The sequence below is a fragment of the Zonotrichia albicollis genome, chromosome 12 (assembly GCF_047830755.1).
Source record: "Zonotrichia albicollis isolate bZonAlb1 chromosome 12, bZonAlb1.hap1, whole genome shotgun sequence".
Classification (NCBI taxonomy): domain Eukaryota; kingdom Metazoa; phylum Chordata; class Aves; order Passeriformes; family Passerellidae; genus Zonotrichia; species Zonotrichia albicollis.
Genome location: NC_133830.1, coordinates 15,900,763 through 15,927,331, shown reverse-complemented (window position 1 = coordinate 15,927,331; position 26,569 = coordinate 15,900,763).

Sequence of the window (26,569 nt, the reverse complement as noted above, 5' to 3'; positions counted from 1 at the left end):
ATAGCAGATCAGTAATTAGTAAGACAAGAACAAAGGCTGCTTGTTCTGTCCTGAGCAAATTTTCTGTCCTGCCTTCACCATAGGTATAAACCAGGCTGATTGGCTCAATCTGCCAGCCTAGCTCAATAAACCAAGCTGAGAGTTGCTGTTACACACTCTGCTGGGTTAGAACTATCTTTTAGCAAAGATCCAGGTCTAGGAATGAGGAGGTGCAGAAGTGCATTCACAAAGATGAATGCATACCTGGATTACTGCAGCATTAACTGAGAGTGCCTGTGAGAGCACACCTCAGGTGCTGTCACATGTCAGAGCTGAGAAGGCAACATTTGAAAACTGGTTTGGAAAGGACTTCAGCACAAAGTGTGGGAGGCCACATTTGGGAAAAAGAAATTAAAAAAACCAAACTAGACTAAGTAACACCAGCATTGCTGTGGGAGGAAGACTTGCACAATGCCTTGACTGCAGCCATGGCTGTTTTTCCTCACATTCATGGGCTCTAATTCTACAGAAAATAAGAAAAGGGGGAGTGAGAGACAACACTGCATCATCTTGACATTCCTTTCTAAGTATATAAAAGATGAGCTGTAAGTTCCTCAGTGTCTTGCTACCGTATAAGCCAGCAACAGCAAATTGCCATCTCTAGAACCATGCAGGACAATGACAGGCTGGGGAAAGCCAGCCCGATTCTGCCAATGGCAGTGTCCAGCCTTGTTTCCCAATAGCTGGGTAATTAGTAGAAATAGAGATTTCCAAGACAGCAAAGATGATTAGGGAGCTCTGTAAAAGCCTCAAGGCTGCCTATGAGACAAATCTCAGAGGGCTGTGATGCAAAGTCTTTGCATGTGTGCCCCTGATTTTAAGCTGACAGAAATCAGTGTTGGACTGAAGGCCTGATGGACATTTATTACCTGAAACTAGCTGATGTTCTCTGCCCTTCTTTTACTGGATGGCCACCAACACCACTAAAGAAACTGGCTGTCAGCTCATGCTTCCAAATTTGTGGGCATTCAGCCTGGAGCTGTAGACTGACCATGAGGGCTGAGGTATCGTAGCTGCCTCCATAGAGATCCACTGGTTCAGGACTGAGGCAAATTGGCAATGCGTGGGGAGAAGGAACTTAGAGCTTTTGCTGTAACTGTGCAAATTAAAGAGAAGACTAGTTTATATGTCTATCATATAAATTTATTTTTTAATTTCTATACTTGCCACACACTAAAATTCTATAAAACTTAGAACTCTGGAACATTCTCACTAAATACCCAGGGGCACTGGTTAGGAAAAGGTCACTGTGGGAGCGGAAGCATCAGGATACACCCTAAATAACAACTTCAGCAAGCATGGGAAGTCAGGTCGATTTACTGGTGGGCTACCCCAAAATTAGCTTTTCAAGGGTTGTAACTTGGGACAATACTGTATAGCAGTAACTACAACTCAAGCAATTGTGTAGGGCCCCATCTTTAGAGTCATTAAGGTTGGAAAAGACTTCCAAGATTTTCCCCTTGAAATGAGTGATAGGAGTTACTCAATGCTTGTACCCCAAAACATGAAGTTAGTATTTGAAGAGAGCTGCAAGATAGGAAGTTTCCAGTGATAGCAGGGAGGTTAAGTCCTCTCCAGTTTGGAACAAAACAAGCAGTTGTAATTAGTGTCATGGTAACTACTTGTATGAATACCCAAAAAAAAGGTCTTGTTATTTGTACAGAATCTCTTAGATCTGGAAATTGGGTCAGAATGTGTGGTCAAAACATCAAAATTCCGGTTACAATGAAAATGTAAGGATTGTTTTGGAGGTTATAAACCATATATATGATAATATTCAGCTTCTTTCTTGCCCAAACCTCCATTAGGCAATCCCACGGTACCTCATGTTATTGAGATTCCCCCTCTAAGACAGAGCCTACAGCTGAGTAAATATTGCATTGTTTAAAAATCAAAATTTTATGGTCAAAGTGAGGAGCAGAGTTGTGAGGGCTCCAGTAAAGATGTTTTGGTAACAGCCTGCTCTCAGTTCTGAGCAGCAGGGAAATGTGATGTGTGACAGACTCTGACAAAACCTGGGCTCACATCAGATGTTGCTGTGGACTCCAAATCTGTTGCTTTGAACTGCATTCTACAGGAAACCAGCAGCTGATACTGTCTACAGAGAATTGTGCCTTCTGAAACTATTGAGTGGTCTTCTAAGGCAGTCCCATCCAGAGCCTCCATTACAACAGGCAATCAGAGTAAGAGCTTCTTCAGAGAGAAAAGGGGTGAGTTCCTTGGAAAGTACTTGGAAAAGATAATTTCAAACTGTCTTTGCAGGAAAAGATCAAAAAGAAATAGTAGATTTTTATCCCTGTTAGTAAGTAATTCAGCAATGGAAACAATGCTGCATGTTCCAACTACTTCTCAAGGAAACTGACCCCAGTCTAAAGTCTTCTAAAACAGCCAGGCTGATCCTCAGAGAAGTGTAAATTAAACACCAGAATCATTACAGGGCATAGAAAATTATGCAGTCCAACTAAGAAGGACTACTATTGCTTTTTAGATTGGAAGACTCATTTAAATTCAATTAATCAGACCACCGTCATGTACAATTAGAACTGTATCTCTCAGTGATTCTTCTGCTTTGAGAACCACATGACCTTCAGGAAAAGAGAGCTTAGCAAATTACTGCTTCTAAATTTTAGTTATTGAAAATTTGGTGGGTCACCTGCAGACCTGACTTTTGGGTGTGTTGAAATAGTGACACAGGCAGGTCACAGAAAATATCCTTCCCCTTCTCCCTGCAGTGTTAAGCACAGATTTGCAGTTGTTTGGGAACAGCTTGGGAACAGCTCTTGGTTTTGGTAAAACATCCCTGTAAAAGCTGATTTTTCACATCAGCTTCCCTGATAATGGGTCAGGGCCAGCTGCTGTACAGCCTCCTTTCAGTCTCCTCTAACATTTGTGAGATCACCTGTAAGCAGGCATAAAAAATCAGGGAAAGCAGCAGTGTTGGAAGCAGCTCAAGCTGAAAGTCAGGCTAAATGAACTCCACTGCAGGCACAGTCTCAGGTGGGAACTCTGGTAAAATGACAGTGTAGAATGATAGCTTAAGAGGAACCTGTGGGTGGGTAGGTATTAAACCTGTCTCAGACACATAGACTCATCACCTAAGTCACACAAGAAGAGGTTGGTGAAACAGCTCAAAATTATCTAATTGTATTAGGAACAAGAACAAGTTATCTAATTCATGTGTTGTGCTGCCAGAAATCCAAATCAGAGCTCACAACACTGGAATTTTGGATATTTTAAGACACAGAGCAAAGTGTCAGATAAAATCTCATCTTTATTCAGGATCAAAAGTGACTGGATTTTTTTGTGATCCTCACAGATTCAGTCTAAATGAAGAATGCAAAATTTGATGCTGCCTATCTCCTAAAACCTTCTGTACCATAAATGCCAGAGCAACAATATTTGGTGCTGAAACAGTCTCCCATTCAGCCTCAGAGCTAGATGAAGCAAAATCAACACCTCAACTAAAGCAAAGTCAAGAGGAGCTTGCAGTGAGCCACCTTCATATCACTAGTTTTATCTTACACTCAAGAAATTACCAATGTGTTTGAATTCTCTACACCTTAGCAATGCTCAGTAGAGAAAAAATATTAAGAATACATAGTGCCATTGCTTACTGAAATAGCTAATGGTCCCTTCACAAGGCAGCTCTTGCCCTAGACTTGATTACTTTTAGCATCTAAACAGTGCTAAGTAAACCACTAATTAATTCTCAAGCCCTTGCAAACAGCCACCTTCCTATTGTGAACCTTCTTTGCACGAGACAATGAATACAAAACTGTCAGAGCTCTGTCTCCGCAGGGGATAGGCTTGGTGAGAGTGTGATAAAACACTTGAAGCTCTCTGGCCCTTCCTCTCCCACAGTGCCCAGAGCAGCTGTTCCTGTAACAGCTCCTGAGCATCCAGAGGGGTGGATTTTGCCTAAGCCACAGTGTGAATGGCAGCCTTTGCCATCTGTGATCCACGGGAATGCTGCATCCTTGCTGCCCTGGGCCACGCCTGTATCCCCTCTGCTGGTTACAATCAGAGACACACCTGCCTTGGAAGAGGCTGGCTTGGCATGCAGTGCAGCAAGGGATTTATAGTTGGATTCACAGCTCTATGGCTGCTTTTAAATGCCTTGCAGGAAAGAGGGCAGGCATGCCACGGGGCTGGCAGAGTTCCCCAACTCACATGCACCAGGCTCTGAATGCACTTGGACATGGGAAGGACTGAGTTTTATCCTTTGACAGTGATGTACTGAGACCCCAGGAAAAGCTGTAATACTGGGATGTGCTCCTGTGCCAAATTTGTTTATGTTGTTCAGTTTTTCTTATGACCTCTCAGTAAACCAGTTTTGAAGGCTTTCATGTGTCCCACTACCCTTTGTCCAGTAGCAGAACTTCTCTGTCAACTGTACAGACATCTTTCTCTCTCAGTTCAGTGAGGGGTTCTCTGGTGGTCAGCAATCCCCAGGTCTTGGTCTAATGTGAAGAATACACTTTTTAGTAGCTTCCTGGATATGTACCCCAGTGCACAACTGAGCATATAGAAATCCAACTTCCGAGATGACAGACTCTGGGCAGTGGGTGGTGAGCTGCACACAGATACACAGAAGGATCACTGCTCCCCAGGGAGCCAGCATGAAAAACACCTGCCTAAGGAAACCCTCCTAACTTCCTGCCAGGGCATGGACAGGAATGACACCCTTACCGGCAGAGTGACAAGTGTGAAGTGACAAGTGTGGAAGGACAAGTGTGGAATGGCTCACAGCAGGCACTAATTTGTTGGTAATGCTCTGAAAACCCCTAATCCCCACAAGGAAGAGAAGAACAAACAGCCTCCACCAAAGCTGTCACCTCCATGGTGTCCAATACCCTTTCCATATATCCATCAATCACAAAGCCACATCCCAGACAGGCAGGCCAGGAACTCTGGGGTAACACACAGAGACATCATTTGGGTTCCCTAGGGGATAGCTGTTCTACAGCTAGGGCTCCTATTCAGTGCTAAACAAATTCCCCTAATCATGAGATTGTACCCTTTCTCCTCTAGAAAGATACAGAGAACAGTCTACTTACCAGCAGCAAGGGCCCTGAACCTTCCTGGCAGGGTTATGTGGAATCTGTCCTTGAGACTTCAGTGGAGCTGATTCCAATCTTTCACATTCTGTATGACAACAATTTCCAGCTGGGAATGTCTCATTCTCTGTCTCTTTTTGTAGGATGGCCATCAGTGTTGTAGCTCAATGCCAACACTGAGTTCATGCCACCTCCTTCAGTCAATATATCCCTGAGGAGAAAGAATAAATAGTTAGATTTGCTGTCATATTGTAACTAAGCACTGGAAATCAAATAAATATATCATAAGACAAGCAGCTAAAATGTCTACGAAAAAAAAGATTCAGGCAAAATGGCTTATTCTCCAGCAGTAATGAGTAACAGATTGTTCCATCAATAGTATATGAGGAGCAGCATGCAAGAAGGCAAAACTCCTGCAAGATCCCTGAGACTTATATCCTTGTAAAAGGCCCAGTTCTGGAGAATACTCAAGAACATGATTACGGTTAAGCACGTGTTTAAATCCCATTGACTCAGTGAGACAGAGATGCAAGATTAAAAGGGTTTTTTTTAATCAAGGCACTTCACTAACCTGAAGAATATTCTGTGCGAAAAGCTCAAAGTCAGAAGCAGAGGACCTGGCAGGATGGGGCTGTCCAGCTCTGTGCTGATGGATATATGCAGCCATTCTGCTGTCCCAGCTGTTAAGATGAGGGAGTCACAGCTCTGTGTTTCTTTGACAGCCTGAGAACCTTCCCTAAGAGACACCTCGTAAGTCTTTGCCTGTGCCACACATTATCTTTTACCTAATGTAATCCTCAGTATAAGGATCCAGCTTTGCCTGGAACCAAGTGCATGTCCTGACTCCCTGCCTGCATGGGGACAGCTCACAGAATGTCCCAGCACGGTCACCCTGTGCTCCCTGCAGCACATGCACAGTTGCAAATGATCTGTAGCAGTTCCAGGATCCAAACAGGACCAGGACCACACTTTATACATGGAATGAAAAACTAAATTCTTTCTCAAGGAGCTTGTTGACTTAATGAATGCTGAGAGAAGAACAGAGGAATAAACATGAGAAAGCTCAAGGTCTTGAAGGACAGAAAGAGAGTCTGAGAAAGGGAGATAGTAAAAACAGATGGATAATATTTTGTTTGGTGAATACATGCACCTAAACCCCAGCAGAAACAATACAAGGATATGGATTTGTGCGTGCAGCCCTGCCCACCGGAAAGGCCCATACCATATTAATTATGTCTGCCATGTCATTAGCTAGATGCTGCAGAGCACATAATGAAATTGCTTCACAAAAGCAGTGAAGACAACTGGCCAGTTCTTGCTGGGCTTAATTCAGATTGGCTCTGTGTTTCTCATTTGTTATTATTCAGTTTTAGCTTATTCCTTTATTTCCAGTGTCTGACCAGGCGAAGCAGAAGTAATGTTCTCCTCCATACACAGGCTATAATCTGTTCCTGTTCCCTTAACAATGAGGGTCACTGTGGACAGTCTTTAGGAAAGCAGCAAAAATCAGTGTGATGGGTGCTACTGAATGGCCTGCTCTCCCATGAATGCTTTGCTGCCTAAAGCTTAAGAATCCATGTGGGGTGTTTAAAGAGGGGAGAAAATGTCGTTAATTGGCAAAGCCTGTGGAGCCTGGGGCTTTCATCCAGCTGTTACACTGAGGTGAAGTGAAGCCTCCGGGGTGTTTGTAGATATATGGAGCTCATGTTTTTCTTAGTAACAAACAAGTTAGGTAAATTCACACAAACACAGGGGAAGGGAAGGATATCTCCACCATGCTCAGTGCAAAAATCCTTAGTTTTGCCTCCCTGGCAAGACCAATTGTCTTGGCGTTTAATCTTTATGTAACCTTTCATCAACCCTGTGGTGTTAAATCCAAGCTAGCTCAATTCATAGGTGGGATTTCTGCAAAGACAGTGGGTTGGCTTAAATGGGTTTGCTTCTATTCATACCATAGTTCCCCTTTAAATTCCTTGGAAAAGGAAGACTGAGTCTGCAGTCTAGAAACAGAAGACAGTGATTTCATTTTAACTGCAACTAGAAATCATTGCAATGACCTTGGATGAGTCAATGCTTCCTGGAGCCTGACAGAGAGGAAGGATCCTTGCCTATGTGAGGGACCATAAGGCTGGAGCCAGGTGTTCTGACCAAGTCCTTTGACATTCTGGAGGGAAAGGTTTCAGAATAAGACAAGGTCATGGTCCTCCCTCATCTGCACCACTGTGCAACTCACCCATCCCACGGGGGGTGCAATGACAAGGTCCACTGGAGCTAGAGCTGCTGGGCTGTCAGGAGGATTCCCAATTTTCCTGAACCCATAGCTGCTGAGGTGTGTGACTCTTGGCTTGCATTTCTCCCCCTGAACACGGAGTGCTCAGTATAAGTGCTAGCTGGAAGCTTTCACACATGCCAGGAAGCCGCTTTGGTTTGATGCCATGGAATAGACATGTTCATTCTCGCAGTGTTGGGACCTGCCCAAGGATGGCAGCAAACATTTACAAGCACAGGTGTTCCTGGCAGGTGTTTTGTTTCTGAGGAAGCTGCCTTCTGGCTGAGCTGCTGCCAGCCCATCTATCCACCTCCCCCATTGCCACACAACCTTGCCTCCCCCAGGGACTTTCAGGCAGGCCTATTTCAAGCAGCAGGCACAGGCAATGAACACATCAGGCAATTAAATGGCAGATCAATTCGACTTAGCTTCTCTTGGGAAAGCAGCCCTTGGGAGACAGAAGAATGAGGCAGCAGGAGACAAAGGCAAAAAGAAAAATTGAGAGGTACAGGAGAGAAGGAGGAGAGCAGAAGAGCCAAGATGGAAACACAGCAGGCAGAAAGGGCCACGCACAATGTGGTGTGAAAGCACAGCTGCAGGGGAGCAGGCATTCAGGGGATAGGGACATGGCTGGCATAGGCAGCATGAGAAAGACAGCATTTGGGAGAAGACAAGAAGGAAAGAGTGAGTATGTCTAAGGGAAGGTAAGAACAAGACAGAGAAAAATGAGATTGGAAGGCGTGGGATGGTGAATATAGTAGCAGCAGCAGGGAATGGCCTCAACTGCCTACCTAGATCTGCAAAAATGTACACTCTATGAAATTTGGAACCATCAGCAAAAAAATAAATATTTGTAATATCCTATGCACTTCATTTAAACTGATGGAGAATCACTGGATATTGATAGAGGACTTCTCTCCCTGAAATATGCCATAAACTCAGAAGCTTCCTGGTACCAATATGAAAAACAGACAATGGCACTGACAAGCAGAAGGAAAGGAAATTAAACGGGCTGGTATCACTCCAGCCAGCTGAGTGGAACACTAGAGGAAAAAGCAACATGAACTCCTAATTAGTTTTCAGTTTCTATCTTTAATAATCGGAGATACTGGTAGTACTAACCCACTTAGTAATGCTAGTTGCAGGCCTTCAAGAGTCAGGAGTAAAGCACCAAAAATCTGAGTCTTTTCTTTTGAATAGTCACATGGTTCTTGGTTTTGCTTTATTAAACAAAAACAAAACCAAAATTAAACAAAACCAGAAGCAAACCAAACCCCCCAACCCAAACAAACAAAAAACTGCCTGTGATTTACATGTTCAAAGGTGAAATTCTTGGGGAGAGGGAGAACACTGTAATCAGGGGACCCAGAGAAGGTTTGAGAGTCCACAACACACAAGGACTTTTCACTGTATGACCTTCATCCTGTCAGACTCCCCTTCAAGAGAAGCGGCCTCTTGCAGGATGTCTCTGTTTGCTCTTCCTCCTCGGCTGGGAACAGTGCAAAACCCTCTGTCCCTGCTGCCAAGCCCAGTGCTGCTGCTCTGCAGGACTCTGCCCCATCCTAGGGGTGCATTTCTCACTCCCTTTACAGGCACAGCAGGAGCCAGCCACAGGAGGGGCAGCTAAATGTCAGGCCTTGAAGCTGCTGTGCCAAAGGACAAATGAAAATACCTCACAGTGACTCCAGGGAAGCTATGTCTTTCCAGTTTTTCAGCTAAGGCTCTGTATTACCATTCTATGCTCCTATAAATTTTCTTCTTGCATGGCTTCTCTCCAAGCCCATCAAGGCTATTTACATACACCCACCATATTTACAAGAGTGCTGTGAAGAAGCAAAAGACAAAACCAAACCAAACCGTGCAATGAGTCAGTGCCAGAGATGGTGATAAACCCAGATTCCTTGCTGTCTTTTTCCTTCTTATTAAGTAGAGAATGCTGCCTTTGTTCTGCCCTTTTCAACTGTCCTGTGACAGATTTTGAAAAGTAAATCTGGGAAGAGTTAATATTTTCGGTTTTGCTTAAACAGAGAAGCCAAGAACATTAAATCCAACACTAGGGATGACCAGGCAATGGTAACCACTTGGGAAATCCTAGCTAGAGTGCACTACTTCACACCTCAAGGTCAGCACATTAGAAATGCCTTTTTTCTACCATCTTTGGCTTGTCTCTTTGCAGGAAAAGAATGAAGTTTCTGAGTCTGAGAATATCTAGCACCCATTTGTCATACAAGGCAGAATGTGACCATGGTGTTTGTTTCATTTTCTTCTTCTACTTTTCTTCTTTCTTCTATTTTTCGAACCTTGTTTTCTCTCCCTTTTCCAGTCCAGCTCCACAGCTGGCACTGTCCTTTCAGTGGTGACAAATTCTTTTAGTCCCATACAGTCCTGAGAGTTGATGTTCCTCAGGCCATGAGGTCCATGAGGCAGAGCACAAATTCCTGGCTCTTTCAGGACCCATAAGTAGCTGCCATGGCGAGGCTGAGGATGAATTTACCAGCCAGCTGCCACTTCACTCTCTCTAACCTGGAGCCCGAGATTGGCATTGCCAAAGCACTGAATGGAATTAGATTGCTTGCACTACAATTAGAAGGGAGGTAATCACACAAATAGGAAGGTGGAGAGGGAAGAATGCCAAAAAATTCAAACTAAGTTAACAAGAACCACGATGGTAGGACATGGGACAGTGGTCTGCTGGCTTGCTCTATCCTGCAAGCATACACACATACAGACAAGATGTGAACATGTACACACACTCCTGCCTGCAAAATCTGGGCATCTGGCATCTATCAGCTCACCTCTACATCCCTCCTAAATGCAGCTTCTTTGGCTACCAGATCCCACAAACAAATTGAGCCATTATGTGGATCACAGAGACCTGAGTAACTGTCTGAAATGTGCTTCTTTCCAAGGTCTGACTCTGTAAACAATTCAACCTTTCAGGCTCTGCTTGTCTGTCCTTCTAAATTTTCCACAGCATTTAAACTGTAAATGGAAGGGGCACATTGGCAGAAGAAGCTGCAGCCTCAGTTCCCTGTTTCTCCACAGACAGAAGCCAGGCATGGATTAGAGGTTGCATGCTCCCTAGACAGCAGGCTGCACAGTGGCTGGGCTGGCACAGAGCTCTGTCACAGCCCTGTCCCCAGCACAGCCCTGGGGGAAGTGGCACCATGGCTTTGGCAGCTGTGGCTGCCAGGGAAGCTTCTCCTGGGACTGGAGTGGAGAATCCACACAAGCACCTGGAGGATCCTTAGCAAGGCAAATGCTCCCATCTCTCCTGCCCTGCTGCAGCACTGGCATCATTTATATTCCTAGAGCACAGCTGGAGACAAGCTGTAGCACAGCTCTGGAGAATCAAACAGCCAGTTCCCGCAGCAAGGCAGAAATACAGGAGCTGGAGGTAACTAGAAAGGGGAGATGAAGTCTAAACTCAGTGAATCCCCACTTCCACTGTTCCTTGTCAGGAGACAACAGGACTACATTGCACCTGCTGAGAGGAGAGCTAGCAGAAATCCTGGCTATGCTGTAGTGGCCTTGCTTAAAGCAATCAACTCTTTCTGACTGGAGTACACCTCTTTTTTTCAAATCATATATTTTACTATGTCTACACTGTCATCAAAGGTGGCTGCAGCACCTGCAAACAGACCAGAGAGGGTTTTAAGCTATCTTGCTACTCTTTTTCATGCAATGCATGAATGAGCCAGCTGCCTGCATTCCCTCTTTCTCACCTACTGAATTGCTGCTCCTTCTCTCACATAATGAAATTAAGTTTTCAGTGGCCCCCCAATGTGGCTTTTTCACTCCAGAATCCTCATCATCATGGTTCTTCTCAGCACCATGGAGCTGTATCAAGTTTTGACAGAATTTAATGGATGCTTGCTCCCAGATATCTGCCATTAAATAAAAGAAGCAGATAAATACAGTAAGTATAAAACATGAGGAATGTTATCTCCAGGTAATAAAAGCTGGCTAACCTTTGTAGACTTTAGTTGTATTCACTCACTTTCTTTAAATTGAAGGTTGGTCATGTCTCTACAGCTTATGTCAAGACCTACAGGTTTTTCAGAAGACAGTTCATGAAGATACCAGACCTCAAAACTGGAGGAATATGGTAAGAACTTCACATGTGCCTTGGTGCTGGCCTCAAGAAAGCCATTGTGCCCTTTTTTGTGTACCCTGGAAATTCAAAATCAAGTACCCAGCATCAATACATTAAAAAAAAAAAAATCAATAATTACTTGCTTAGAGTCTGTACATGTTTGTGCTTCCATGTCTTTCTTCACAGGTAGACAGGTTGGAAACTGACATTTTAAAAAATGAAAGCAGAGACTCACATAATTGCATGACCTGAGAGCTTAGACTTTAACATCAGATTTTACAAGGCTTACAATAAAAACGTGGTGACTGGTAGCATGGGGGATTCATGTTCCTTTCTTTGTGCAACAAAAAGAGAAGAGCATGCACACTCCAAATACCCCCTGTCACCTGTGTTCTTCTTGATCTTTTTGAATTTATTGAGCCTGTCAGCTGCAATGGAAGCCAGTTCCACATGTGATCCCCCAGTGGTAACATTCACAAATAGGTTTGCAGTGTGTGACACCACCCCTATAATAAATGCTGTGGTTTATGAACTATTCCTAGGGCAGAGGAAAAGGAGCACTAAAAATTGATATAAATTACACTGGCCATGCTGCTTGGCTTTATGTCCTGTCTTTTTAAACACCCTCTCCTATTTTCTTCAATATTTGTTTCCTTCTAAAATCTTTACCTTCCAAAAGTTCTATATTTTAATTCTACCTTCAGTCTTTTTTCTCTGCGGTGATTCTGATTTATTTTTGTTTCTCCATCCCCTCCCTTACTCCTTCCCTTCAGCTGTCTTTTAGCATTTTGTAATGTATAATTTTTCTTCTATGTCAGGTTGGCACCAACAGAGTTGTGATCAAATCTTTTATCCCGAGGGATGCAATGTCTCTGTAAAAAGACTTTGTGCCCTGCCAGAGCAGAAAGATTCTCTCTGCACCATCATTTCCAGACATGCCAGCTTCTTGAGCCCAATTTGCTTTCTGTGTAATCACCCTTCATCTGATTGCTGTTCTTGCTGACAATACCTGCATGTTCCTGTCCTAGTTACTGTGACTTGCTGATCTGTGTGTGCTGGGGAGAAGCACATTGTTACCTAGAGCTGCATGTGGACTGTCATGCTGGACTGGGGCTCTTCTGTCCTGTCACCAAGACCAGATCTGTCATTTGCAAGTCTGTCACTCTCTTACGGACAGAGCTGAGGAGTGTACAGCACCCAGGAACTGTTCAAACTGTCATTCTCCCTCCTGCCTACAAAGTGCTTTCCTGGCCCTTTCTCTGTTCTCGAGTTAAAAAAAAAAAAAAAAAAAGACAATTCTTTTTCCTGCTGAAAATTTATAATTCCCCAGTGGTAATTTCCCTACATTCTTTTCTGGCCAATTCTGGAGTAGCTAGCCATATCAAAAGTGTACTGGTGCTGGTATGTTATGTTGCTGAATTTTGGTCAGTGAGAGTTTGCAGATGAGGCCAGAAGAAAGAAGTCCCTGCTCTGGAACAAGACAGTCCCACAGACTTTCAGCTTCTCAAGGGCTGATGTGACGGGGCCTGGGGTACTGAAGTGACTCCAGGAAACCAAGGCCTGGAGTCACAAATCCCAAATCAATAAGCACATTTGGCCTCCCCAAGCCTCCTTGATGTGTGAGTAGATCCAGCACTCTCTTCTCTGGCTGGGAACATCCTGCTACTGCCCAGACTGAGGGACTCATCCAAGATCTGGAGCATCCTCACCTCCCTTTACAGCAGCAGAGCCAGGGTCACTCCCTGGCCCTGGGTCACTGCCTGGCCCTGGGTCACTCCATAGCCCTGGGTCACTCCCTGGCCCTGGGTCACTCCATGCCCCTGGGTCACTCCATGGCCCTGAGTAACTCCCCTGCCCTGGTCACTCCCCTGCCCTGGTCACTCCCCTGCCCTGGGTCACTCCATAGCCCTGGTCACTCCCCTGCCCTGGTCACTCCCCTGCCCTGGTCACTTCATGGCCCTGGGTCACTCCCTGCCCCTGGGTCACTCCATGGCCCTGGGTCACTCCATGGCCCTGAGTAACTCCCCTGCCCTGGGTCACTCCCCTGCCCTGGGTCACTCCCTGGCCCTGGGTCACTCCCCTGCCCTGGGTCACTCCATGCCCCTGGGTCGCTCCATGGCCCTGGGTCACTCCCCTGCCCTGGGTCACTCCATGCCCCTGGGTCGCTCCATGGCCCTGGGTCACTCCCCTGCCCTGGGTCACTCCATGCCCCTGGGTCGCTCCATGGCCCTGGGTCACTCCCCTGCCCTGGGTCACTCCATGGCCCTGGGTCATTCCTTGCTCCTGGGTCTCTCCATGGGCCTGGGTCACTGCCTGGCCTTGCCTGCCTCCTCCTGCTGCTCCGGAGCTCCTTTATAGCTGAAGCTTTGTATTTGCATAGGCCATTGTCATTCGCAGCGTGGCTCCTTGCAGCTGGCATCCTGACTGGAGAAATATCTTCTTTAAGGAGAAGCATGAACGACACAGCTAAAGATAAAAATAACAATAATTTTACTAGATGAAACTTCATGTTAAGCACTTAAAAAGCCATAAAAAGTCAATTTTCTTTCTTTCAATTATTTTGCTTATTCCGTTTTTGAAAATTAAAAAAAAAGGAGGAAAAAAAATAGGAAAAAAAGGAGAGAAGTTTCCTAGTTAGAAAGATGTCTGTTTTTCTCATCAGCACCCCATGTCTTCAGACTTCTCACTGCCCCCCAACTCTACATAGGTCCTACTCCCTGTGAACATGAAAATAGCCATTGTCAGGCAGGGCTGGCGCTTCCTGCATGAGGAATGCAAGGGAAAGGAGCACTGATAAGTCCTGAGTGCTTGCTGCCTCTTTCAGCACACAGGCAGCTTTTCAGAGAAAATGAAAAAGATAAAGCCAGAAATTACTGCTCTTGCACAATATATGCCAAGTTCGTAAGAGCAGCATTTAACACTTAATCAAAATGGTTTGACAATGTAAAAATTAGGTTTTCAAATGTCATTAGTGCCTTATAATAGGTTCAATTTATATCACTCCCATCCCTGGTTTTTTTCATCTCTGCTAATTGTTTTTATTAATTTCTTTCATTTTTTACACTGTTGTCTTGTTGGTTTTAATTTTTAATTATCATAAGACTTTTTCTTTTACCTTATTAATTGGTTTAGGTTTGAAAAGACTGGTTCTGTCATTCTTTTTCTTCAATGGCAGCTACATGAGATTTTTTATGCAGGTTCTTTTTCATTGGTAGGCTCTCCTCTGGGCTAATTTGGGAAAAAAAGCACTTACTTTTAGGGCAGTCTAAGCACCCTTTTTTGTAGTGTGATTCACAGAAATGTTCTTTTATATTGACCTGTAAATTTCCTTCTACACTGGCATGCAGGATTCATTTGATATTGGCATAGAAATTGTACCTCTGTTCTACAGTTGATATGCAGACTCTTTTCTGTTTGGAAAAAGATGAAAGCTCTCTACAAGCCTTCTGCTCTGGCTTGTAAGGCCTTTTCTGTATGGGCTCTCCTTTCTGTCACCCTTGGAACACAGGCACACACACCATTTCTTTTCTCTTTCCATGTACAAGAATGTTCCAAGTCTTGGTTATCACAGGGCTGCAAGATGTCATTTGCATGGAGATGTACATTCGCATCTTGTTGGGGTTTTTTTCTGCCAGTATAAATGGAACTGGTTCAAATAATTCCACTGAGGTCTGGGGGGCAGAAAACCATTTTGGGAATGGACATTTTTTAGGAAAATGCTGACACTTGCTTGGTTGTACTTGGCAAAGGAATGTACTTTGGGTCTTCAGGGGAAAATCTAAAAAGTGAAAACAAAAAATCTAGGCAAAAAATACAAGGGAAAACAATAAATCTCCCTTTACATGTAGACAGATGAAGAAGCACTTTTGGGAGCTCACCCCAGGGTGACTTCTTGCTCCTGAAGGAAACCAAAGCTGTTAAACATGAAAACTTTGGAATTTCTCTCCAATTGCCAGCAAGAGTGAGCTGTGGCTTTGCACCAATACAGCTGCATTATTTTGGCACTGCAGGGACATGTGGAAGTTTATTCTTACTCTCACTCCCATTCAGTTCAGTCCTACTGACTGGAAGATCCTGCCTTCACCTTCCTGCTGCCTCTCCTACCCCCCCAAGGCTCTGCAAGGCCTTTCAGTGGGCTAACAGAAGGGCAGGAAACTCTTCACTTAGAGAAACACCATCTTAATATGTCCTGGTTTTCTTCAAAGTCATAGTACTGGCAGAAGTCCTCCTTGTTCCCTACGATTTGAGATGAGTTACAACTGCAGATGTCCCAGAGGACCTTTGCAGCCACATGTCTTGATGGCAACCCAAGTCCTCACAGTCAAGCTGTGAGGCATGAGCTGCATGATAGTTTTATTCACTTGGCCTTTAATGGTGTTTTAAATTCTCCCTGTTGGGCAGCCTTGTGCTCTCATGTGCTGCCTAGAGGTCTACACTGTCTACTTCTCCTCCACCCACCGCAGCTTGTGTGTTTTACCCCTCAGCTTGTGGATGCAAACACAAGTGTTTCTTCCTTCCTGATTAGCCTGGAGATGCGTGTAAACGACACAGAGCAGATCTCAAATTAAACCTTCAGTGGCAGTGCTCATGGGCAGAGCCCTACCTGACAAAATGCCAATATGCTGCTGGGCCCTGGGAGACCTCTCAGCCTCTGTGATGTTCTGCTGGCCCCAGGCAGTTTCTGCTCTGTGATGGACAGGTATGGCTTCATCAAAGGTTCTCCAGAGCCCTAAATCAGGAACAATACAACCTGTACCTGTGAGATGCCAAGAACCCACACAGATGCCTGATAAGAGAAAGGCCTTTTACTCGCCCCTCTCTATATTTAGCAGCATTCCCAGGCAGTGTTTCTAAAATTACCAGCTGCAGTAATGTGATTCATTCCCCCATCACCGCCAGCAGTGGATAAGAAGAGTGTAAATGACATGCAGGAGAAAATCCTGAGCAGCATAGCCCAAATCAGGATGTAGTGGTATCATCTTTGGTGCTTGTATTGACATCTCTGCCAGGCTTTCAGGGAGAAGCAGTTACTGATCTCAGAATCTGTTTTCTCTCACAGCAGTAGGTGGGAATGTCCCAAGCTGCAAGAGAAAAGGTTTGAGATTGTTTTCAAACTGTATTTTTGGGCAAGTCTGGTACAATGAATAATGACAAAAGATGTGCACAAATTGTTTTTGCAAGGACACTGTGCTGCTTGGGCTCTGAATGCTGTCACTAGAGCATCCAAAGCTAGCTAAGAAGGGTCTCCATCTGTAGCAAATCAACAGCAGACAGGCAAAGCATCTGTATCAGCTGTGGGAACCCATTCCTGAGATGGAAAGAATGAATGTTGTGGTGGTTGTTATAGACTGCTCTCAACCAGTCTGGGAAGAGGCATTACTGTGGAATCAGTCCAAGAGCTGGAGCTGTTACGGTAAATACCATAAACATCTAAATCTTTTAGGAGGTTCAGTCTGCATATCTGAGCCATTATGGGATATTAACTAAAATGCTCATTTGAAAAATTACCCTGTGAGCCACTACAATGTAGCAGAGGAGCTGTTTTGCTCAGATAAATACTAATTGAAAACTGAGGCAGAAACCTGCAGCCATATCTGCTTGTGTTGTGATCTTGTCAAATCTCATCACCTAATTACTAACAGGCCTTGCTGGGCCATGGAAGAGACCTGCAGGAGAGGCAGAGCCTGAGAAAACAGTATTTATTATTCTGAGGGAAAGCTCTTCTTTCAGAGCTGGTGCTGAATGAATCCCTCAACAAAATTTAAAGGACCTGTGTTTCTTGCAATGCTTAAAAAGAAATTTAACTGCCAATATTCTTAATTACTGTTCTCCCTAAAGATCTTTGGGCCGTGATGGGATATTTATTCTGTTTTTCCTGATCAAATTAATATTTGAGAATTCCTTTCCATCTCTCTGAAACATCCCTCCATCTCATCAATACAACTCCAAAGCAAAACTGGGCTGTTCTCTTCTTCATGCTTCCACATAGATTCCTCTGTGCTTTCAAATTGCTGTTGCACAGCCAGGGAGCGATGGTTATTGCCACACATATTGGCAAAGCACACTTGGACCCTTTGGGCTGAAAGAACATATGTTTACTATAAGAAATTATGTCACTGTTTTCATCTCCTATTGTGACAAGTTGTTAAAGACTAGAAATGAGGGCAGTAATGCCATTAGATAGAGGAAGGAGATCTTGAAGATATGTAAAACTCAAACATGTGCTGCAGACTAATTTTCCAGCTGAATTTGTCTTTGACAGTTTGTTTCGGTGACCAGTATAAGTTGTTATTCATCCACTGTTGCAATGGTCACAGGCAGTACAAAGACAGAAGGAAATCCTCTTTCTGCACTTTATGAACATCTTGAAAAAACTTCAAACCAAGATAAATATCCACAAAATGCTGCATAAGGCATGCACACAGAAAAATGTAACTCCAATGGGTGGCAGCAGAGCTAGGCAACATTTACATTTCTGTAGCATTTCGATAAAACTTAGGCAATAGAGAAATCACAAGAAGACAATGGCCTCCATTTCCTTTAACACAGGTGAAGAATATGAGACTGATGGAAAAGGAGCTGAGTTTTTAACGTGAGGGGCAATGTGATACAGCAACCCAGTAATCTGCGCTCTCCCCCCTCACAGTAACATTTACAATCTATGCATACTTTCCTTCATGATAGTTCTTCTATTCAGATAATTTTCATTATCTTCACAGAAATACCACATATTTCCTTTAGGGATTTTACTAATTTCCACCCATCCTCTCCAGCTCCACACTGGGTACCATTCAGAGAAGGCCCCAGCAGGACTAGTACAATGAAAGGGTTAACAACTCCTTCCCAGTGTTGGGGATAGGGGACATAATTTTAAAATCAAAGAGAAATATAGTTATAAAGCAATTTTATTCTCTATTAACCCAATCAATAGAAGGTTCCCATAAGCCATTACCAGGGATTTCAGATGCAGAGGATGTCACGAGGGGTTAAATAAAGATGTTTCTTTGTTCATTAGTACTGACAGCTCAGGGAAAGAGAAGGAAGGAGGGAAGAGGAGGGATAGATAGAGGAAAAGGAAATACAGGTTTAGAATATGAAGAGAGAAGAAATTACCTATCACCATATAAATGGTATAAAATTCCTGTATAGATATTACAAGACCTACTAATGCAGTGTATTAAGTCATGCATTAGGAACAGAAAATTAAGTGGGCCAATATTCCAGGCCTCATCCTGCTCAGTGGTGAGCCTGGAGGTGACTCTGGAATATCAAATCCAGATTTACACGGTGTGAATAGTGGTGAGGAAGGGATAGCTGTGCCCATCCTTGTGACCCACAGAACAATTGAGCCTCCAGCAAACATCAGTCCACACAGCAGTGATCAGTACTGAATCTTCTCTTCCTGCTGGAAAACCTCTGGGAGACAGGCAGAGCTGATACAGGAAAAGCACCTCTCCCAGGGACTCTCAACAGCCTTTCTCACTACCATATATAGGCCTAAACAATATTATCTAGCAATTTTTAAGTCTTAAGATTCACACACAATGGCAGTAGCAGTCAACAGAAAATAACTCGTTTATAAAAGAAAATTCAATTGTATCATCCATCTTCAGTAAAAATTCAATATTTCCCAATACAAGTTGTTTTGATTTAATGAATAGGGAAATCATCCTTTTCCTACTTCCCAGCATGCTTATGTATTCAAATGAATCCTGCATCATTGGAAGGCAGACAGAGAAATGTTAGCTGCTAAGATACCCTGGAAAAGCATCCTCATGGGAGAAGGAAGGAAATGTGAGCAACCCCCTATTCTTCCACAAGGTGTGGGGTCTGCTTGCAATCTGTATCTGGCTTTTGGCTCTAAACTGGAAATTTAGATCATATTTCTTTTTATCACAAAGGGGAAACTCAGCAGAGTTTTTACTGTGGAAAAAGCCCAGAGGTGTGTAGGTCTCTGGTTGGCAGAGAAGCTGGGAGGAAGCATGGAGTGGTGAATAGGTTATGGCCAGCTCTTGGAGAGACCTCTCACTTCTCATCTTCCAGAGTTTTTGATGAAACTTGTGTAGCTCTGCCTAAGAAAATAAGATGCCTCCTTGGTCATCTGTGTGTGTTTAATTTTTCTGGAAATCTCTCTTTTCCCTCCTGAATTCTTTAATTTCATACTAATGCAGTGTCTCTGTGCTGTTTACTAACCACATGCAGGCAGCTATTCCCTCGGCTTGCTCAGGACATTAATGAAATGCCTGCCCACCCATGCAGCCAAACACAAAGGGGGCTGCTAATGGCATCTTTATTTTGAAGTGAAATCCAAAGCTTTCATTTGGTTCATGTTCCTCCCCGATAAAACTCCCCGGTCTCTGTCTCAATATGGGGCACTGTTATCTGGTCTCACTTGGGGGTTGCAGAAGCTCTGAGGCGGATCTGGGGAGTGCTGTACCTCCTGCCTGGTGAGGAGGAAAAGGCAGCAACCACTGCACAGCCACACCAGATGCCTCAAAGGGACAGAGGGGCACCATTATTCTTGAGGCATGTGCATAATAGATCAGAAACAGCCAACTTACATATGTAGGGAACAATCTGAATATCCTAGGATGAACCTACAAGATAAATTTGGGGGATGGGGATCCACAGACAAATCCTGGCATTGCAGTGCAGCTCTGGGACGTGGCAGCTTTATAGTAAATACAAAACTACTGTGTTCATTTCTGAGATAATGTGTTTATACTGACAGATAGATATACTTTGGGAGAGAGGCACAACTCAGAGAATCATATCCATACATTTTCACCTCAGATTCTGATGTGGTAGTCAGTTCTGCAAATATAAGGCATTTATGTTTCTCAGTATTGCATCTAAGCCTATAACATACTTGTCAAAACATACAGAGAAGCAGCTACTTTGTGCCACTGGGGCAACCTGCTACAGAGGACACACAGGCTGGGCTGTCTCTGACCTGGAGAACTTCATTTTGTACTTCTTGTTTCTTTCTCTTAAGATTGTGAAATCCTTCTGGCTTTGCTCTGGCAAGTGTAGAAACAGAAGAGTGATATCAAGGCACGTAGTTGGGACCCACTTTTTTGTAAGACAGGGCTTTACAACCCAAGAGATTGTTTTGTAGCGTGTCCCCTTGGGAATTCCCTGGAAGAGAAGCTAAGATGGGGAACAAACCCCTGCTGGTTGCATTTTCTTGGTACTCTACCACAGTCTCATTTGACTTCACAGTTTAATCCAAATAGACAGCAGTCTTTAAGGGATTCTAATCCATTTTAACAAGAACTTGAAAATTCACACTGGGAAAACTTCAGTTTTCCATCATAAACACAAACTATGTCATTGCTAGATGAACCGTGAAAAGCCCATTCTGGGAATAAGGTGAACATTTCAGGGATTTTAGGGGTCTTTTCCAACCTTACCAATTCTATGATCCAAAACATGTGCAATTGCCACTGAGAAATTATGTCTCCTTTTAAGAAAGATTGATCTTAAAATTTGTTAATATAGTGCAAATATTTATGTAGTTGCTAGAGTTTACAAACAGGGTTTATCAGCCCTACTCCCAGTCCTTTCCATTTCAAAGATGCCCATGTACTGTAAGGAACTCAGAACTGGTGTGAGCATCCTGGCCTGATCCTGTGAACTTCAGGAGTTCACAGAAGCCTGCAGCCATTCCCATCTCCTCACAGAGGCACTGCTTCTGCACCTCAGAAAGCCTCCTTGAACACAGGGAATGTGAGCTCTAATGGGATGGGAATGGGCCCTCCTTTCCTACCACCCCACCGTGGTTTCATTCTTCCCCTGCTGAGGCTGGGTGACATGTTTCCATTGAGTTCACTGATTCAGCAAGATCGAGCCCTTGGTCTTAAATAACTAAAGACTGCAAACTGAATATTGTAGCCATGGCAACAGCCAGCTCAACTTTAAACCCTCTGATATATAAAAAGGCAATTTTCTTTATTTTTTCTCCCTGCATTTTTATATTTCCAGAACTTACAATGGTAATAATGGCCTCAGGCCCTAACCTCCACCAGCCAGCCATTAACTTCATGGAAATGCCTTCTCCATCAGCCCCTATTGTCAACAGCCAGCGCCATTCCACAGAAACCATAGGGTCTCACCATGCTAACACGACTGGACGTCTCAGCTGTGGCACGGCCCTTTGCAATCCTGCTGCAGACTTATTTCCTGATCATGACAAGTGAACCAGGACTCCATTTAGAGAGGCTGCAGGACTCTGCGGTGCTGCTAACTTCCTCTTGGGAAATGGGGAACAAAACGTCTCTCATCAGACTGATTGCCATTGTGTCCTGCACACATAAGCTCATGGGCAGATGCACGTCTCTGCCCCTCTGCCTTCCAGGCTCATCCATCTTTCTCTGAGTGAAGCAGGAATACTTTCATGTCTCAGTTTTATTTGGTGTCGTTTGTGCCTCAGAAGTTTTGTCAATGCCATTGTGAAATCACTGGAAATAGTGGGAATAGTTCCTTGCTAATGCTGCCAAAGCACAGACAGCAAAGGGACCTTCTGCATTTAAGGATTTTTTTTACTCTTTCTCAGATTCTTTCTGGAAACTTTCTTCAAGACCTAGGGCTGGATTAAGACAAATTAACTGTTTAGTATGTGTAAGACACTGCTCTCTATTCATAACAGGAACAGAAGACCTCAATCTTCTGTGTAATTTTGTCCTTGATTTTATATGTGGCCAGTGGTTTAACTTTTGTGCCTCAGTTTCTCCTGCTGTTAAAAAGGAAAATTATACACTTATATCTCTTCTAATGGTCATGAAATTAATTTCCCTGTAATGCGTGTATGGTATGTAGAGATGGCAGGATGAATGACAATGGTAGCAGCTATTATTATGTATCACTTTCAGCAGATAGCAATTTCTACAGTAGGTTAAATTCTGGCCCAAAAAGTACTTGACTGTGTCTCTTTAAGGTCACAAGCTATTATGAGTTGAAGACTAAAATGCTTTGTATATGATCATGAATAAATGAATTGAGTATCTCTGCCCAGCAATGTGGGATATGGAAACGATGCTGAATATCATCAGCCTGAACTATCAACATCCATCAGCTTTACCCTTGCTCATCTCTCAGATGTCGCAATATGAAACCCACTTTCCCCCGAGATTTCAAACGACTGGGGCTAAACAGCAAAAAAACATTCGGTGACTAAATTTGCCAGAGAAGGTCTCAGTCACGAATGACTAAAAACAAAATTATAGAGCAATCTCAGCTGACTGAGAGCAGAATGAAATGTGATTCATTTTCATCCACCCGGCAGGGACTGCAGGGAAAAAAAGACTGGATTAACCCCTTTTCTGCTAGCAATGTCCATGCTCCCTGGGCTGATGCACATGTAGTTTGCATTCCTCAAATTATTAGGTCTTCTGCTTGTTTTGTAGGGGAACTCAGCTTTTATTACTCAGGTGGACCAGAGCAGTAGGAGGGCTGTGCTAAAAAGACTAGTGTGCTATACTCTGCTATCTAGCACAGTTTATAGGAACAGAACCATAGACCCCACTGCCCTCTACCAAGCAAGACATGACTGCCTGCCCAAAAAAAAACCCTTGTAGTCTGAAGATGAAAGACAAAATCTGGACAATGACATGTAGTGGTAGGATAAAACATTTATCAGCAAGGCAGTCAAAGATGTCAGCACTGCATCACTGCAGGAGATAAGAAATTGTAAGGTGGGGAACAGAGGTGGATAATGACATGGATTTCTGAATGCCTACAGGAGGGATTCCTCGCACACAAAGAGCCACAGAGGAGAGAGCGTGGAGATAGTGGCCTGGAAGTTTGACTACAAGACAGGGGAGCCCAGTTTCAAGGTAGATGCTCTGGGCAGAAGCTATTGTTGCAGGCTTTCTCATCCAGGCTGCTCTCATAAGCTTGGGGATCACCCCTGGACTCAGCTGGAGGCCTGAGGGAGGAAATGGTGCTGAGTCACCTGTGCTGTGCTGCACGCTGGGGTGAAGCTCCCCAGGAAATTTCTGACCGTTATCGGAAGGGGGCAGGTGAGACTGCTGGCATTGAACTCCTCCCATGACAAATACCAGCATCTGAAGGCTGTGTTAAGGTTGGTCATATGACCAGGTGGTTCTGCATTCTGGCTGATCACCTGCTCAAATAAATAAATCAAAAAGCATGTCTGCTGTCCCTAGCCCAGAAAAACTGTTTAAAGAAAGACATCAAAGTAAGAACAATTGCATTTTTGTCAGTCAACATCATGGATGATCTTTCCTTCAGCATTTTCTCCAGAATTTTCCTAAAAACAGAGCAGATAAAGTAACAAGTCAAGGAAAGGTTCTGAAAGGTCATATAGTGATCTCTCTGGCAACAGAAGCCAAGGACCTGTCCATAAGTCAGGCTCCCTGAGGAAACATTGTTCATGAGGTCAGAGATTGACCTAGGATACGACATTTTGGGCAAGGGTTGCTCCTTTGGTGTCTGATACCCTCCACATCATCACTGCACTGAAAAATCTCTGTGTAACACTGCAGCAGAGTCATGATACAGCAAGTCGAGCTAATGGATGATGAATGCGATACTCAGAGTGAAGTGGTAGCACAGGTGAAGTGCTGGAGCAGGAGCAATTTACTCAGAGCTGAACAAATGCTGGATAGAAGGCAGACTTTCCCTGCCATCTTTTGAGAACACTAGATAGAAAGCTCCCTTAACAGCTACCAGATTAAATCAAGAGGTCAAGCCACAAGCAGTTGACAAAGCAGGAACTTCGCAATTCAACAGCTTGTAGATCGTACAGGAATGGTCCAAGACAGGCTTGGCTGATGCCAAATGCTTTCTGCTTTATGCACACTGTGGTACAACTTACATGCTTGATTTGGTTTCCTTCCATAATGAAAAAAATTCTCATGAACCTTAAAAAACATGTTTGAAAACCATCCAGCTGTATGGCTTATTTAATAAATTTCTAATTGGTCAGTTTAGTCATATGACTGTGCTTTTCAAACAACATCAGCAAACTGCTTATGTTAAGTGAGCAACAGGAGGGAAAAAGGAAAAAAAATATGAAAATACCAAAATTGTAGGTGTTTGGGTTTTCTGAGGTGTTACAGAGAAAAGAAAGTTCTGTTAATATTGCAAGGTTAGAGTCTGCCTGGGCCAAACACAGCATCTCAGCAGAACTGTGACCCTCAGTGGAATTACCATTGAACTGGCTCACACAGAACTGGTTCAAGTTGTGTGGCTGGCATGGTGGAGCTGCACAAAGAAATATCCAAAGGTTCCCACACTGCATTTCCAGTTCTTCTCTCCCCTCTCTTTTAAGCCACCTTTGTGTGTTGATTAGATTGAATTAAAAAGATTTGCTTTCTTTTATGGTTAGCAAACCATCAACATGCCTGTAACTAAATAATAGTAGTTGGCCAAATCCTTACATGGATAAAATACCTCCTGAACAGCACAATGGTTATCTTGTTCTCTGATATATGCAAACAAGTCCATTATCTTCAATGGAGCAGCACTTGTATGATGGAGGGAGAAAAAGAAATTTGGCCTAACAAGAGTTTTTCAAGAGAAGTGACTGAGTAAAAGGTCTGAATTTTGCTGATTACCAGTTATTTTAGGAACCACATGCACAGGCGCTTTCTGACTCATGGTGCTGTCAATGAAGGGCAGCTGTGCAACAGCAGATTTGAGCCCAGGAGTCTGGGTCTGACTCTGATTCCCAGCAGGATCTTCTTCAAACCACTTCTCTCTGGGGTCAAGATACTCAGTGAAATAGGATTGGTGTTATTGCCCCTCGTTATGCAGTACTTACAGATCCCTGGAAAAGATTGCTGTGCTAGTGCAAAAGCTGGAGTCCAAACTGCCCGGCTGCCCCCAGAGAGCCTGAAGGGGCAGGATAAGGCAGGATGCACTGGGCAGGACTTGAAGGTGGGAGGTCCAACATGGTCTCCTTTATGTACTAAGAGACACAGTGATAAAGGAAAATGAACAAAAGCTTCCCAATGATTGGCTTCAAATGGAAAGGTATTTGCAAAGTATAGGTTTGCTTTGGTTCTAATTTGCTTTGCTTGGTTAAAGTAAAGGCAAAGAATGCAATTAGGATTTCATACAGATGAAATCCTGCTATGTTTTGTAAAATGAAATCTATTTCCTTCACCTGGAACCACACACCACAACCTGTTCACTGCATGAAGAGAAATTGTAATAGAAATTTTTATCAAAATGACACCCAGAATCACAATCAGCATCAGTTCCCCTCTCTAATCTGTGCTGGATGGATACACACTGAGTAGAATTACTTGACTAAGAACTTGTCATCCAGAGAAAGAGGAAACAAGTAGAGAAGTGCTGTGACCTAGGACAATATAACATGCCACTGGCAGACAGGGGAAGAGGCCAAAGTATCCAAAGTTCTCACAAAGTCCAGACTTCTGTCTTCACAAAAGAAATATATTGCTATTTTTCCTGTCAGGCAGTAAGTTTGCACAAAATAGTACTTTAGCATAAGATTATGAGAATAAAGCTGTTGATGAGACTGCACTGAATTTGCTGAGCAGTATTTACAGGAAATCAGGAGAGAGTTTTCAAAATGTCAAAACAGTTCATTTTTATACAAAATGTTTCCTTATTGCTTTAAAATATCCTTTGCTAAAGAAATTGATTTGGAGTAAAGACTGGAAAAATAACAATGCAGGAAAAATGGACAAATAAGCTGAGAACTAATAAAAAATATCATTTGACTCCCACAAATACAGAATTTCAATTTTAGTGTTTTTTGGTTGAGCCACACAATCTATAAATTCATCATCTTCCCAACCCTGCTCCTGACATTTAAAGCCATGTGGCCTCCATTGGAGAGATGGTGTTGTCAGCTCCACATCATTACATACCCTGTAACTCCAGGGATAAAACTGTGGTTGGAACATTCTGCATGGGAGTTCTCGTGAGCACAGTTCTGCCTCCAGTCTTTTCATGGGCCTCCTGTGCTGTGAGGGATTAATATTTTCCAGTATTAATGAAATAATAATTTTTCACCTGGAGCTCATCTGTTGAATAAACACATGGTAAGAGGGAAGGCAGCTCCTTCTGATGTCCAAGAACATTTGTGCAGCCAGGTAAACTCTTCTTTCATAA